Consider the following 16993-nt stretch of genomic DNA (forward strand, 5'->3'; position numbering starts at 1 on the left):
TCCAGTACAAAAAAAAAAAAAAATTTATAAAAAAATGTATATTGATTATTTTACCCTCATCTTAACTATAAATCTTAAGTAAAACTTTGCATAAATGAAGATAATGGAATTCTCACCATAATCCATAATAGACATTTTTGTCTATTATGGATTATCAAGGCTTTTCTATTATTTTAAATAAAAATAAAATTGATAATAAATATCAAACAATTTAAAATAATGAATAATTCTTAAAATTGAGAATGATAATTGATACCAAAAAGAGCCTTAGCCTCATGCATGTGATGAAAAAGACCAAAATGAAAATTTCAGATTTCATGTTTTTCATATGGATGTTTCCAATGTTTATAATGTGAAGAGTTCTCACACTTAGATCTCTTGTTATAAATTTATATATAAGTTCCACTTTGTGTAAATTACAAAATGTAAAATAGGTTCATTAAGTTTCTAGTCTTTGGTGGAATTTTAGACTAGCATGAGCACAACTATGACGCAATAAAAAACGATAATTAATATAAGAAATTTGAGATATTGGAGAAAACTAAACAGGTACTGAATTCTTTTCATTCATCAATTCTTTTTCTCTTTTTCATCTGTATTTTGGTTTGATCCCATAGCATATTTTTTTTATCTTCCATTATGATTTGATAAAATCGTATTTCTATGGCTAATATTACTTGAACTAGTATCCTGAAATCCAAGCTTAGTTGTCCATAATGATGATAGCTGAATGGAATCTTATAGATTTAATCCTTCAAATTATCAGGAATGTTTGACTACCAAAAGGCCCATAAATGCAGAGAAAACAAGAATAGATGTGAAACAGATGATTGTGGAAAAATAGGGAGAGACCATAGCAATAAAATAGTGGGATTGTCGGATTCATATCCTCAACAATTCTCACCATTTACAATTCCTTGTAATTACTATTTAGAATTATAACACGTAAGAGTTAATTATCCAAGGGTTAGAATTATAACCTAGGTAAGAATTTGATCTAATAAATTCTAAAAATTAAACCTCAAGAAAAAAATGGGGGAGACAAAATTTATAGAAATTGTAGGGATTTATTAGATTCAATTTTTAGTTGGGTTTTAATTTTGACAGTTGAATAATTGACTGCCACGTGTTACAATCCTAAATAGGAACTACAGAAAATTGCATAACCCAATAATTAACGTGGTTCGGCATTCATTGTGAATCCCTTTTTTTTTTTTTTTCCAATAATCAAAACAAAATTCTATTATTAATGTTCGAATTACAAATATAGAAGTCCAAAACTTCTGAAGAATCAAAACAAAAAACATTGCTTACAGATTTGCCAAATGAATTTCAGAAACAAGAACTAGCAGACTTCACAGATAACTGGAATCGGGAAGAATAACAAGAAGGCAAACTAGCAGACTTCACACATAACGGGAAAATAACAATGAGGCCGAACTAGTAGACTTCACATAGCAACTCTGAATGACTGGAATCGATGAATCCTAGCATCCTTTCTCATGGAGGCATCCATTTCAACAAGGAGACAGAACCTTCGGAAAAGACGAACAACCATCTCATCGTGTTCTCGATAACATGCTACTCAAACTCACGCCAAATCCCAAGATAGACGACCCTTCGACCACGGAAGGGACACTGGCAGTGCAGAGCCACGTTGGGACCGGAGGGGGCCATGGCCCCCCCGGATTTTTTGAAATTAGAAATATTCTTGTTTTTTTTTCTTATTTCTCTATTTTTAAATGTGAAATACCACTATTTGGCCCCCTCCAAAAATTAAAAATAAAAATTTAAGATAAAGATGATGGGTACAAATGTCATTCATAATCTCTATCTAATGGTTATCATTCAATCCCTAGTTTTAAGGAATAAAAAGTTAAATTCTAATTAAAAACTAACTCACGATCCATGAATTTCTCCTTATATATTCTCTCCTATTTTCATTTCTATTTATTCTCTCATTGATTTCCTCTTTTATTCCTATTTTTCTCTTTTTTCCTCACCGTCTCCATATTGAGTAGTTGCAACTTTGGAATTTTCCTAATCTTCTCCCATCGGTATTCACTTTCTCTTTCTCAAATTATTTATTTCTCTCTCTCACTCACGAATTTTTTATTAATTTACCTAATTTTTAATGTTGAATCTACATTAAAATATAATAATATATTCTAATATGGGACCTACAGTGGGTCCCACATTGGCCCCCATACATTCCGCCCCCCTCCATGTTCAATCCCGGCTCCGCCCCTGGACATTGGTAATATGCCCTACCATGGATCAATGTTAAATTTACCATAAAAATTCATACACAAGAACCCAATAATTAACGTGGTTCGGCATTCATTGTGAACCTATATCCATAGCAAGAAAACTCCAATCAACTATTTCTAGGGTAATGTTTCATTACAAAGTTTGGAAACTAGCAAGTTACATTTATAACAGCATGGGGTGGAAATTGTAGAGGATGTGAACCTTGTTGTATTTCCCTTTATTATTTTTTTTCAAACTGTAATTCTTTCTAATCACTGAGAAATAAAGACAAAAAAAAAAAAAAAAAAAAAGTCTAGTAAAAATGTAGACATATAAATTATAATTCTAAAGAAAATAACCAAAGCAAGACTCTTAGAAAGGCGTTTCACTTATCATTGTAATTTATAACTTGTTATGATCTGTTCATGAATAAAATACATATCTGCTTTTTTTTATTCTTCAGATTAATGTCTCGAGAAGTTGTGATTTATAAAGAGGTTTTGCTTATCTTATGGCTCTTCTTTTTGTTTACTTTTTTAGGCAAAACACCCCAGCCATGGATTTTCATATTGAATAGCTTCATACCTGCAGTTTTTTTATCACATCACATTCATTGCATTTTGTGTTTCCCTTTCTGGGTAATGCAATCTCTTTGGTTTGCAACGCGACAAAAATTTTGGATCTTCAGGCATCATTTGCAAAGTCAAACCCTTGGGTGTCTCAGGCAATTACCTCGTCAGTAAGTTCATCATCTTAATAAGAAGCTCTGAGCTTTCTCATAAGAAGTAGAGAAGTCAATGGAGGCAAGAAATGCTAGATTGGCTTGCAAAACCAGGGATTAGAGTCGGGCAATGTAAGAGACTTAGTTTAGTAAATTTTTAAAATATAAAATCTCATTTCAGTGTGATCTTCAACATGTTTGGCGATATGTATTTTAGATAAATCATCATGGAAAGTGTTTAATTGTCTGCTAAATTATGACACCCTTTTTAAGTTTCACAAGCTGTAGATTTCTTGAAAGATGAGAAAGTGTCTCTCCTCTTCCCTTTTATCATCTTTTAGCATTCACACAAAGAAGTCAATAATGCAATCCATTCTTTAGCAATGTATGCCTCAACTAGTTGATGTTTATTGTTGTTCATTTTAGATGAAATTTCCTATAAATTTTAAAATCTAAATAGATTCATTTTTACCAAAAAAAATGTGAGAGAGATGATTCATAATAGAAAAACTAATTACAATAATAAGATTGTAAATGATGAAAAGACTACTTTGGTAAAATGACTAAGAACTTAGAAGCTTTAAATTATAGCAAATTATGGGTAAATTACCCAACCGCTTGCCCTAGCCAGCTCAACCATTGAACCAAGCATTGGCCAAACATAATCCAACGATCAAATCGGAAAGCTGATCCTCACCACATAATAAAAGAGGAGATCCAACAGCAAAGAGAAAGCCAACTCGAACACCAAATGGCATAAATAGAGCAAATGCAAGAGAGGAGGTAAGACTCATCACTCATTGTTGAATTGTGAGCTAGAGAGCTTTACAACTCGAGCTTAAGTCTCACCTTCTTGAATCTTGTTCTAACTTGATTGTCGGAGAGGATCACTGATCACTCTGACCGGCTCCATGTCTAACTATTCGCACTAGTGTTTGCACAGTTGAGGTCCGACAGGAAGATCTAAGAACAAGCAAAGATCTGAGTCAACTCGAATCATCGAGTGTTGGACCAGAAGAATCCACCATCAAGGAAGATTTTACACCAACACGCATCAAAGGTGTATGGCAATGTATTAGAAAACACCCACTAACTTAACTCTATTATAATGCAAAATCATATAAAAAAATCCTTCAAAATTAGCATGTAAATTAGCACTTTATAGTCACCCTTGAGTTTGGGATCAATTTTAGAAGGCATTGTGTGCCTTATCAACCCCAGGCCCAGGTCGTTTATGCACAAAATTGAGCCCAATTTGGCCTTGGGCTCAACTTGGTGTCTAAATTTATGTACCATCACCCAGCCCAGACCCAAGCCCAGCCCATTTAGTAGCCGATTCCGAGTGCTATCCCCGTTTGGGAAAAGGGAATCACTCGTTCACAGATTCAGAAGAATCCTTTTTCCACCACTAATTTTCCTTTCCATTTCTAACTATGAAATGATCCAGTCTTCATAGTTCATCTGCTCTGCTCCGCTCCGCTCTTGGTCGCATCAACGGTCAAATCAAATTCGGTCGTAAAGGGCACGTTTTCCCCTGGGATTTTCAGCGATCCTGTTTGGGAAAATTCCACGGGAAAACCTAACCCTACGTTTTTCTTGGCTACCAGACAGAATATCCATTATCCCCTCCAGTCTCGCCAGTTTCGTGAAAATCTTATATTAAATTACTAAAACACCCCAGTTTGAAACTTATTAAACTGAAAAAGTAAATCATTTATGACTATGACTCAAACGACTTACACTTTTACCATTTAGGACAGAAACTTGGCAGGAATTGCAGTTTCGCCCTCCTTTACTGTTAAAATGTTTTCTCTGACACACTTTTCTTTTGGTGACCTTTTTGGCTTTTGAGCATAACGATGAACCTTAAGTTCTGAGCTACTAGTAAGTAGTAACTACCCTACTTTGACTCTGACAACATTTCAAATGGACCGGCACTTTGGTTGAACCATAGATGGTAAATTTATTTGCCAGCTTTGACAAACCGGTGTCAGGTCCCACATTAGCCATCATTTTTGTTGGTGATCCCCAATCCTCATGCAATGCTACCCAAAAAGAAATTTCCTAAGTGCTAGGCTTGGTCGGACCGGAATTTTATAGATGGTGGAAATGCATTGGATAAATTGGAAAATGATTGGAATTGGTCTGGATTTGTGATTTCGTGGATGATTAGCTTCTTTACAAATTTCTATACATGGTTTTGTACTTAGGGTCAAAGTTTAAAGTATTGGTATCAAGTATTGTATCCGTAAGCTGAATTTAAAAGATGTATCGTCCTATATCGAGTATTGTATCGCTCAAACTAATGTATTTTAGTGTAATTCAATAGAGAGATGTATCGAGATGTATCGTATCGGTTGGGTCAAATATGGATACGTATCGACTAGTGTTGTATGGTATCATGGAATACTTTAAACCTTGGTTAGGGTTGTGAATGGGTTGAGTAGAGTGGGGATAATTTAGACCCAACTCTATCATTGGGATTTAAACACTAAACCTAACTCTGTCTTGAGCTCAAGAACCCCACACCTAAACCCTACCCTTCTAGGGTTTTTTTTTAAGTCGGACTTGATTTATTTTGATAGGGTCAATTAGTATTTGAACCAGCCCTGATTTTAGGAAACAAATTCTCTACGATGCCCAAGTGAGCAATCATCCGGCAGTCAGCTCTCAATGAACGCCACATCTCCTACAAATTTCCAACCCTTGGATTATGATATTTTTAAACCTTCAAAAATTCATAGAGAAAACGTGGCATTTATTAAGAGCTAACTACTGGATGATTGCTTACTTGGATTACAAATAATATTTTTTTTTATGGTAACCAGCTGCAAAGGACTTGAACCCAAAAAAAAAAAAACACAGAAGAATGAGTTAGTAGCCTTACTCTTGACCACTTAATAAATATTAGTCTTTGTCAACTAAGCTAAATCATTGAGTTTTTTAGTTAAAATGGTTATTCAAAGTCAATTTTTATATAATTTAAATTTAACTAAATTAACACAAGGTGTGGTTGGCCAAGTCAGGTTGCTTGAGGGTTTGAAACCTTCCTAACCATGTAAGAGATTGAGATTTTGAAATCCAAACCTGCACTTTGGGATGAAAAGTCATGTTAGGTTTAAGGCGGGTTTGGGCTTATTTGGGGTAACAAGGTTTTCTTGAATTGACCCCTCTATATGGAAAATTCTATCACCTCAATCCTGGAGTTCTTCCAACAACGAAAAAGAATATTTCCAGGCTAACCCCAATAAGCCCTAAGGCTATCTATAACTAATAGGTAGAAGTGTGGATCTAGGTGAAGATGAAGTTGGCAGTAGCAAGATTCTTATCCATATCAAACTTTTTTTTTGGTAAACCTCATGTCCCAGGTTCGAATCCCTTCTACTGCTCTGTTTCTTGCATTGGATAGTTGTGTACTTTTTAACCTGGGCATGATGCTACCGGCTTCTGTGAACTATACTAGGCCTACGGTGGGACTCCGCTGACGAGACGAGTGCACAGAGCTAATGCTTGCATAGATCGCACTAGATAAAAAGACCGAACATTACGTAGCGGGGGGCGTTAGGTCGCCGCTACTGCATATCAAAGTAATTCAACCTAATTCATTTAACCATTGGGAATCTTGAAACATCGTTTTCTCAATATGATTCACTGGGTGCATCTTTGACATCAATATTAAAAAAATTTGCTTGGTCTGATTAGCTAAATTTTTTATCTCTTCTGATTGATTTCTAAAGATGCAAGACTCAAACATCAAACTAATAATTAAGTAGACATATCAAAATAAGATAGTTGGGACCCACTGTGTCTGATGAGCAATCAAAACCGATTATTGAAGCCCAATTATCTGATTTAATCTTTTTCAATAATATGATAATAGTATGTTTAAAAGATCAATTTTGAAGCTAATGAATCAATTTGTAGTTCCTTTAGAAGCTCTTACTTAATTATGAATAGGAAACTGACCTACCGAATAAAGTATAATTATGAAGCTAATTACCTAATTTGTTGAAAATGATATAAGGCCGTAAATTAATAGGACCAATATGGTCCGACCAAAACCAACCGAACCCGACTTGATTGATAAGCCTGTGATTCCTCATTTAAACTTGCTTGTGAGCGGTTCATGCAAATGTGTAGAAACACCGACCCAGTTCTGCTATTCTTCCAGCACGTAAGCTCCACGTCCACGACAAAATAGGAACCACAGATTTTGTCTACCCCGTGGGTCCCATCATTCAGTTTGTCCCCCACCATCCAACGATCTAGATTTGATGGTTAAGATCAAGCAAATAGTGGGGCCCGCCTCTTGAGTATTGCCACGAGAACCGTATGAGTAGGGATTAAGGAATACCGTACTCTTGATGAGTTCTTGATAAGGAGTCCGGATCCTCACCCCATCCGGGGAGCACAGGCTGTTCACTGACGGTTTCCCAACCACACAAATACGTGGGGCCCACAGGTGAAAAACACTTTTTGAAAAAAATAAAACTTCAAATTTTTACTTATGGGCCCCACCACGTGTTTGTGTGGTTCGGAAGCCGTCGGGGAGCAGTCTGTGCTCCCTGACCGGGTGAGGATCCGAACTCCTTGATAAGATGTCTTGTGTGTTCGAGGGCATCATGGTTCAAGGTGTTGTGGCATTGGATGTATTGATATATGATTTCAAATCTACTTAACCCAAATAAGGGATGTTTGACTTAGACATGTAAACATATCGGATTTGGCTCAGATATGTTTTATCTGTATCTAAATCCAGTAATTAAAACGTTATCCATTTCAATATGATATTTGATGGAAATTTAGAGAGGATATCTAAATTTTAATCCAATAATTGTCCATTGTCATTTTCTAATTTTTTATTTTCGATTATCAATTCAACCTATCAACTAAGGTTAATATCAATTAACAATATAGGGTGAGTTCAACTTATAACTAGGTTGGCTAGTTTGGACCTTATTGAGGGTCAAAATGTTATTTGATGAGATATCATTTAAAATTTAAACATATTATTTGGACCCGTTTGATAACCCACCTACAAATGGTTTAAGGTTGTTCTTGCTTCAAGTAAAGAAAAAAAAATTAGCTAAACATTGTTTGATTAAACTAAACTGTTTACTTCTAGATGATTTCTGAAACATGAATAAATTTATGAAAATTTTTGCTTTAAAAAACAATTTTGACGCTTCTATTTTGCAAAGCAAAAGTTGGGCAGTGTATGTTTAAATGAAAGAACTTAGAGAGAGGTATTGATGAAATTTGACATTCTAAACATATGAACTATGCTAAAATCTTAGTAATAGTGTTTTCAGTTCTGATAGCAAGTTTTATGAAAAGCTGCCAATTCTCGAAAATTTTCTATGAGACGTCTATTAAAGTGCTTCTATTTCCAGATACAATTTTTTCTAGGGTGAAATGCATGGTGGGTATCAGACGGGTCATGTGTCTTTTGAAATAAAATAATAAAAACACCTTACTTTAATCAAATATTATCCAAATTCGGATCCGATTAGACATCGAACGAATACAAATATTTTGGTAAGAAAAATCCTGGATCTAGGTACCCTGAAACCATTAAAATTAAGAATTCAGAAACCATCCATTTATGTCTAATTTGAATCTAAAACGACTTGGCTGATTGTGTTGTGCTCCAGTTTTAAATTTTTGATTTCGTTTTGAGATCCTTAAAATTGTTTTCACCCAACAATAGTCTATGATGCGTCACAGTTATATGGCTGATCCTAACTAAACCTTTTATCGTTCTCGGGACGATGAGCCCTGCAAGAAAGGTTAGACGCGGTCCGGCTTGTGTGCCGGGCAGCCTCCTCCAATGGCTTAGTCAGACAATGAACATGTTAAGATCTCGTGCAAAAACTACACAAGGTTATGTTCAGAATGTATTAGATGCTTAGCGGAGGGGCGTGTCCTTGGCTTTTATACTATGAGTATTACATTTTTTGTATTTGGTAAGTTTTCTCGACGATAACTGCTGTTCTCTTGAGATTATGCTCCCTGTCGTTGATCCCGCCCAAGAATCTCGACCAGCCGTACCCGGGCTTAATCCAGTCCGGTATAAATCTCCCCGTATCAGTGTAAAAAAATATTTTTCCAATTAACAATGGAAGAACTAAAAATGCATTCTTATCTCAAAATGTGGAAATGCTATATGTGTCAAGATCCATGTCTTAACAAATCAAGAGTTTGAAGCTTCAAATCTGCCCTTGACCACATTAAAATCAATAACGGCATGAAGACTCGGTCTTTGAGTCTTTTCCGATTCCCCTAATAAAGCGGCTTTCACTTCCCATGTATAACTCCTTTCACAGAGGAAGGTTAGTTTCATTTCCTTTTCCACCGTTCGTTTCATTTTTCCTTTTATTTATTTCTTTTCTTATTTTTTAATTATTCAATTTCTATTATTAACAGATCCAAATTTAAAGGTCAAATTTATTATTAATTAAAATTTTAAAACATAAACAATAAAAATTAGTTAAAGAAGGCACAGAGGCCGGCATGGTAAATTTATCTACAGTTACAGTTGGCTTAAAGTTAAACCGGTAAATTAACCAAAATGCGAATCTCGAATACGACCAATGACCAATTTTAATTAAAAACTGAAATTTAAATTCAAATTAAATCACAAAAAAAAACAGAGGAGTTTTTTACCACGTTTTTTTTTTTTTACTTTTTTACTTTCTTGATCTGTAGTTACAACAAACCCAACAGTTCTCTTGACTTTACAAGTAATCTATTCATCTAATTTTAGTAAATGCTGTCTGAATTACTATTATACACTCTTGATACCCATAATGACTTCAAAAAATAGAGGGGTTAGATGGTCAATTACTTCGTAAGGGTATTTTTGTCATTACGAAATTGTGAATTTATAGGAAATAAAAGCCGAAACAGGCAAGGCTTGCATGTTACATGTCTCTGTTTCCTCTTCATACACACGCTTTATGGAGTTTTTATTTAATATATTCTGCCGTTTTGTTAATATTTTTCCGAAAATAGAAAACAAATTTTCTCTTTTTTACTTTGGTATAAAAAAAAAAAATATATATATATATTTTCCTTAGTTTTGTGTGTCCTTTTTGTAGGGGAATGCTTGTTACCTACTCCTAAGTTTCCACTCTTTCTAGCTATGCTTGTTCAGTTCTCTAGTTTCTATAGATAGAAGAAGAGAAGAAGGAGAGAAAGAGAGAAGGAGAGAGGGCTTTGAAGCTCTCCTCTGTTTTTTATTTTCATGGAGAAGCATGGTTGCAAGCTTTGTTTCAGGAGTTTCGCTAATGGCAGAGCTTTGGGTGGTCATATGAGGTCTCATATGGTTACCCTTTCGATACCTCCAAAGACACAACAGGTAAATCACCATCATCAACAACAACAGCAACTCAGAAATGAGATTGAGTCACAATCGTATGCCTCTTCTGCTTCGTCTTCAGAAGAAGAAGAAGATGATGAAGACGACGAAAAAGGTTTGTATTATGGGCTGAGAGAGAATCCAAAGAAGAGCTTTCGATTGGTAGATCCTGAGTTTTCTTTTGCCGTCGATGCTGGTTCTGTTGTTCAGGACAGAGAAAGCGAAACAGAATCATCTAAAAACCCATCTAGAAGACGATCGAAGAGGAATCGTAAATCCAGCATCATCGGAGAAGAAAGAAATCTACAGCCACAAACACCGGAACTGAAGAAGCCCAAGTCGAACAAACCCAGTAACGCTGAGTTGCTTCCCGAGCCGGAGCCGGTGAGTTCTGTATCTAATACTACTCCGGATGAAGATGTTGCTCGATGCCTTATGATGCTTTCTAGGGACAAATGGATGAGAAAAGAGGAACAAATAGAGTCAGAGGAAGAACAAGAAGAAGACGAAGAAGAAGCTGAGAAATCTCTGGAAGAGTCAGATGACTCGGCAGAGCTCAAATTCCCAACTCGGACTCGGGGGAGATATCAGTGTGGTACATGCAAGAAAATTTTCAGGTCTTATCAAGCTTTAGGTGGGCATAGAGCAAGTCATAAGAAGATCAAAGGTTGTACCATATCTTCTTCCTATGCTGCTCGAACACACGAAGCAGATTCCGAACTGGGTAATGCAGGTACTTCCACCGTAGATCGAAAAATCCATGAATGCCCTGTTTGTTTCAGAGTTTTTGGGTCTGGTCAAGCTCTTGGTGGTCACAAGAGATCCCATCTCTCTGGTTCAGTTACAGTTATAGCTTCAAATACCGCTAAGTTCGGAGACAACTTGATAGATCTTAATCTTCCTGCTCCTGTTGATGATGAAGATACAAGCCAAGTTGAGCTATCTGCGGTTTCTGATGCAGAATTTGTCGATCCGACCAAATGACAGATTACAGTGGTGAGATTAGATTCCGTGCCATTACAGTGGAACTCCGAGCTCTCGGAGGTAAATAGAAATTCCAAACCTTGAGTCTTATCAATGCGATCTGTGATTACTTTTAGTTTGGTTGTGGAATTGGTCAAATCACAATGGGTTCTCTGTATTTACAGATTTTACTTTATATTTACTCTTCTCAAAATTCCTTTTCTTTTTTCCCCCCTCCCCTGCTATCAAACAGTTACTTTTCTTAATTTTTTCTTCTTCTTTGCTGACGGTACTTCATTTTCTTTAAATTTAATTTATGTTACTCTCTGTAACAACTGATTTTGTGCATCCATTAATGGATTCATTCAGAAAGAAAAAAAATCTGGGTTTTGTGTTTGAAGACTATTTGCAGGCGATGAAGTTGCTCTGAAAAATGCCATTGAAGTTGGATTCTGGAAACCGGTTCTGCTTCTGTTTTCCAGCTGTTCTAAGCTAACTGTTTCCCTTCCTTTTTCTTTCTCTGGTGAATAAATTATTCTAAAATAAAGTTCTTCCAAATCAATTTTTTTTGGGGGGTTATGAAACTAAGTTCGACCTGTCAGCACTGTCTTCGCACAGTTGGTGAAGAAGCTAATTCTTTCTTATCTGTTCGTTTCTCCCCCTTTCTTTTCGTCTCTTTTGCTCATCTGTTCTTTTCTGTCTTGCGCTGTTTCAAGCTTTACTCACAATTGTAACTCTGTAGCAGTGTCATACCAGGCATGAGGCATGCAGAGCCAGTGAAATTTAGGGGAAAAAAATTGAAAATCTTGAAGATTCTATTTCGAAATTTACCCTAATGACCTTCAATATCTGTCTAATTTCATCATTCCCAAATTAGAATCAAAATCCATTATTTTTTCCTGTAAAGCATTTACCTCTGAAACAGAGTATCTGGGTCTCTTAACTTCATAATAAATTCCATTAATGCATATCTCCCATTCCCTTTATCCTCCACAGTAAATTCCATAGATTAGAAATCCATTCTGTAATTGAGACTTTTGGGTAATAACAACTTTGATAGAAACAATCATCTTGACCATTCAATGGGAATTTTTCTTTGCTGACCTTGTAAAGAACCAGCATTGAAAAAAAAGATTAAAAAAATCTTGTTCCATTGAGGTGGGCCAGTGGGCAATTTTTTAATGTGGTCCTTGAATTTGGTAGATCTGGGCTGGGCTTGAATGGAGGACATTCATTAATTTATGGCAGTGGTTTTGTTAGGTAATTGACTTGGAAAACAATTTCTCTTTTTCCTTTTAAGTTTCTAGGGGCAAAGATGACAATTTACCAATGGCAACACCAAAAGAAGAGATCAAAGCACACCTTGGTCAAAATTATACTTATTGGAATCAGTATCATCAGTCATCACCTTCTTTCCTATTCTTCTTCTTCTTCTTCCTTTTTAAAAACCCTAATGAGGCTGTCACCCTTTGACGATCACAAACGTCAAATTCATTATGATCTTTGATTTTTAGCCGTTGATTTGAGAATATTGTTTTTTTGTATGGTATCTCTATTAGCAAATAGGTACAGAGGGTTTAAACCTGCATGATGGGCATCTTTCTTGTATTATATATATGTGGATGTCGTGTTCCTTGCAGTCAGTCATGGATGCTTATCCAAACAGCCACGTATGGAGCCAACTGTGTTGTTTAGAGAACAACTCGGTGGCTTTTGTGTGAGATGTGTGCCATTTTGAGTCAAAAAATGATAAAAAGAGAAACAACAAAAAAGAATAATAGAGAAGGGAGAAAATTGTAGAGTTGTGAGTGCCTCTCACATTTTCACAGGTGGAGAGAATGCATGTAGAGAAAAGAAGAACAAAAATACCTGTTGAAGCCGGCCTTCATGGTCACAGAACTCTAAAAGGAATTGGTCAATAATAGCATAAACCTTTTCTACTTTCTTCTTTAAAGATCCATCAAATTGCCACCTCTCTTCTTGTTCTTCCCTTTTTTCCTTCTTTTTCCCTTCATGAATTGGCTATTTTTTACACAATATACCATCAGACAAAATCGATTTTACGATCACTTCACTAGAAAGTGTTGGTCTTACCAACCTGAGTAATCTTGCAATTTGTTATGTATAAACCCCATCCTTAGAATCTTTCTTAGAGTTTTGGCCATATTATCTACAATTTATGTTGAAGTTTTATAAGTAAACCATGAACCCAAATCCATCAACGTTTGTTTGATTGGGAATAAGGTTTTCTAACCTTGGTTATAGTGCGGGTTTGATCTCTCCTTTAATTTCAATTCGAATCAGATTTGGCTCATTGACCACATTAATTGGGATAAATAGGATTGGGTTTTATTAGGACAATTCAATCGATCTTGATCTTGAGTTCGGAAATCATGAATTATAAATATATTCATGTGATGAATTGAAAATCCAGAAAATCCTACAAAAGTCACTTCCGGAGTTAGATGAACTTCTTCTAGCTGATATGTTGGCTGGGCCAAATTAGTTTTTTCTTTGTTTTGTTTTATGTTGGGTCCTTCGTGACCTCGTTCTTTCTACCCAAAAAAACAGAAAGAAATATTCATGTCAAGTTCAATGTTGAGGTTTGGAGGTTATTGGGGTGTTGAGTCCGACTCCAGCGCTGGTCTTCAATAATCGAATTAGCAATTCGAATTTGAGTTTTTCAAAAGTGCCAAATCAATGAGAATCTAAACAAGAAAACAATAAGAATTGTTTTAAATTTCAAATTGAGAAGAGTTGGGTGCAAATTGTATTTTGTTGTGATAAAGGTTCAATAAATTCGATGTAAAACAAATGCTAGATCTAGAGGATGTAGTGTGCAGATTGCATCCGAACCACTCTTGTCTCGTATTATTTTCATCATTTTCTTGTCTTCTATCTTCTTCTCAAACCCTAAACTTAACAGGCGTAATAAAGAGATTTGCACCTCTTCCTAGATATTGCAAAGAAGGTTATAAAGGTTAGCAGGAATTCATTTTAAACAAGAGAAACAAGATGAAAAAGAGCTTGTACCTCTTTCTTCATTAGAGCTAGCTAGTAAAGCTGCTCTTTCTATGGAAGTAGCCACCTTGCTAGCCTAACAAAATATCCTTACGTTGTGTGATAGTTTCTTTTATCTGTTTCATCATGTTTTCTCCATTGCCTAATTTCATTTTCACATCCACAACAAACCTAATTGACCCATAACCGAAGGCAGTCATTGCTTGATGTGGTATGACTTACCTAATTCAATATATAGGTGTTGTAAGAGCTGTGTTCTGCATCAGATGTTGACTTGATGAGCTTTCCAATGGCTGGGTTCTTCTCCTTTCTAGGCAAGAAAGAATACCTAGAATTTAACTTCTTATTTGCATTTAGTTTCTCTCTTCCAAAAATCTCCCAGCAGTGAAAAATAGAGAGATTTGTGAATTTGTATTTATGAAGGTGGCCATTTCAATATCTTCAACGTCAACAAAATAATTTCAGTGACTGGAAAAACAATCAGAATATGATATGAAATAAGAGGTTCCTGATGTAAGAAAAAGACTTGCCCATGTTGCAAATTCATTGATAACATTGTTGAATATTCTCGAGGTAATTACCATGATAATTTTCAAACCAGGAATTAGTTTGCTCTTGTCGTTATTCTTACTTATGTAGAAATCAATCCTATTTGGTTCAACAGTGTTTACATCCTTGTGGGGACGAGGACGACAGAAGCTTCACTGGCAATTAATAGAGAAAATGGAGAAAGAGTCACAAACTCTCTCTCCCTCATACCTGTATCTTTAAAAAGAATTCTGAATAACATTTCAGCAGCAACTGGAAGAGGAAGAGACATTAATATTTATGAAACAGTTCTCTCTATTTTCTCTAAGGATTTCATCAGGATTTGTCCTCTTACAAAGAAAGGCAATGAGAAGAAGGAGCAGAAAAGATTCTCAAGAGACTACTTCTGGGTTGAGAATACTTCAAAGTAAATAGCTACCCACTTCATTGCAGGATAGCTACTTCACTTTCCATAACTACCCAAGCACAGAAAGGCAAAGTTATCACTTGTCACTGCAGATTCACTAGCTAATCTTTAATTTCCCAGTAACCAGTAAGCCCTAGCATGTTTTGTAAGAAACCTCAAGCTCAAGTGGTTAAAGCAAATTAAGGGTTTTGAAGCAACCTAATTAATGAAAGAACTGCACAGTTACATGGAACCACCACCATATTAATGGTGTGACGACTTGGGCTGTACGAACACACAGAAGAAAAGGGTTTGCGTTTGAGATCATTCAAGGTATATATGCCAAAGCTTGTAGGTAAATAATGCATGACGCTTCAACTTTTTACCATGGAAAACACCTTATCTATATTCTAGTAAACTTTATTTCTGTGTTTTCAATTCCACTCCACCTTTCTTCAGTTCTCTTTTTAGTTGTTTTATTATTCTTTTATGCAATATCTAGAGGTTGGAATCTTTGATTCACGCTTGAAACACCATGATTCCGTGCCCATTGGAACCTCACTAATTACTCACATATACAGTGCCAGTGAATAATCACTAGTGGCTTGCATGTGGCATGCTGACTCTCACACTACAACTTAGCTAACTATATATCCAGATTTCTTTAGTCTTCTGGTTTTTTTTTATATAGGTTCAATCACAAATTAATTTGTATTAAAAGGGTTCTCTCTATAATCAATATGATAGAGATATGAGCAACCATAACTTTGTTCTTCATTGATTTTGAAATCGAATCATATTTTTGTCCTTAATCTCAAGAAGATTTGAACTCTTGATCTCAAATCATGAAACTTAATCTTAACCCAAATCCTTAAGATTCCTCTTATACATTATTTAAGATTCGATACAAAGATGAAGAGGTCTTGACCATACATGGGTGAGAGAAAATGGGTCCAAGTTAGATTGTTAGTATAAGCAAATATACAAAGTTTGTGGAACCCACTTTCTCCTTTTAGAAAAACTATCTAGTGATACTTGGGAAGAGAGTAAAAATCCTGGGTTTTACTGTTGTAGTAGAAGATGCATGAAACTCATCTATTAATTTTATCTCATGGTTGTCATGGAAATGGGAGACTTGGAGTTATTTTACATCAATTGTGCATTAAGCCCTCTCTTTGGGGTCACTATTTGGCAACCAACTCCAACGTTTTCCCACCTTCCTCCCATGTTTCATGTGTGCTGTTCACGAAATGTGGGGTAAATTAGGACCATTTGATAAGGTTGACTTTGACACATGCATAGTATCCCAAAATCTGTTCATATATTTTATATTCTATCAAAAAAATGATACTAAAGGTATGACATGTCAATAATTGAATTAAGGGCCGAAAATGATTTCTAACCGGATAATGTGTAGCTTTTTTTCATCTGAAATTCATTATTTAAAATTTTTGGGTTTTCTTTTTTTGGAAAAAGAAATTTGGGTTTTCATGATGTTGATCGGACCGCCCCCCCACATAGCCGACCTGGTCCGAAACTACCATGGAGCCAGTAATTGCACTATGATCCGCCCTGTGATCGGGGATGGTAGAGGGGGGAGTGGCTTGGGTGTGGGCTCGTTGGTGGAGTGACCCGCGGTCCCCATGCCGGTGCCACAGTTCGAACTGGTCGGACGGCCGCCCGGGATGAAGCCATGCCCATGATAAGAAAATTCGTCTTTGTATTAATTTGAGGCATGATAACT

General features: G+C 35.8%; 1 pseudogene; it reads left to right on the forward strand.

The window, feature by feature from the left end:
* The first annotated feature begins 10078 nt into the window (after positions 1-10078).
* On the forward strand, positions 10079-12334 carry LOC149013444 (zinc finger protein ZAT9 pseudogene; annotated as a pseudogene).
* The last annotated feature ends 4659 nt before the right edge of the window (positions 12335-16993 follow it).

This window comes from Hakea prostrata, chromosome 6 (assembly GCF_041222555.1).
Source record: "Hakea prostrata isolate BN-2017 chromosome 6, UWA_Hpros_2, whole genome shotgun sequence".
Classification (NCBI taxonomy): domain Eukaryota; kingdom Viridiplantae; phylum Streptophyta; class Magnoliopsida; order Proteales; family Proteaceae; genus Hakea; species Hakea prostrata.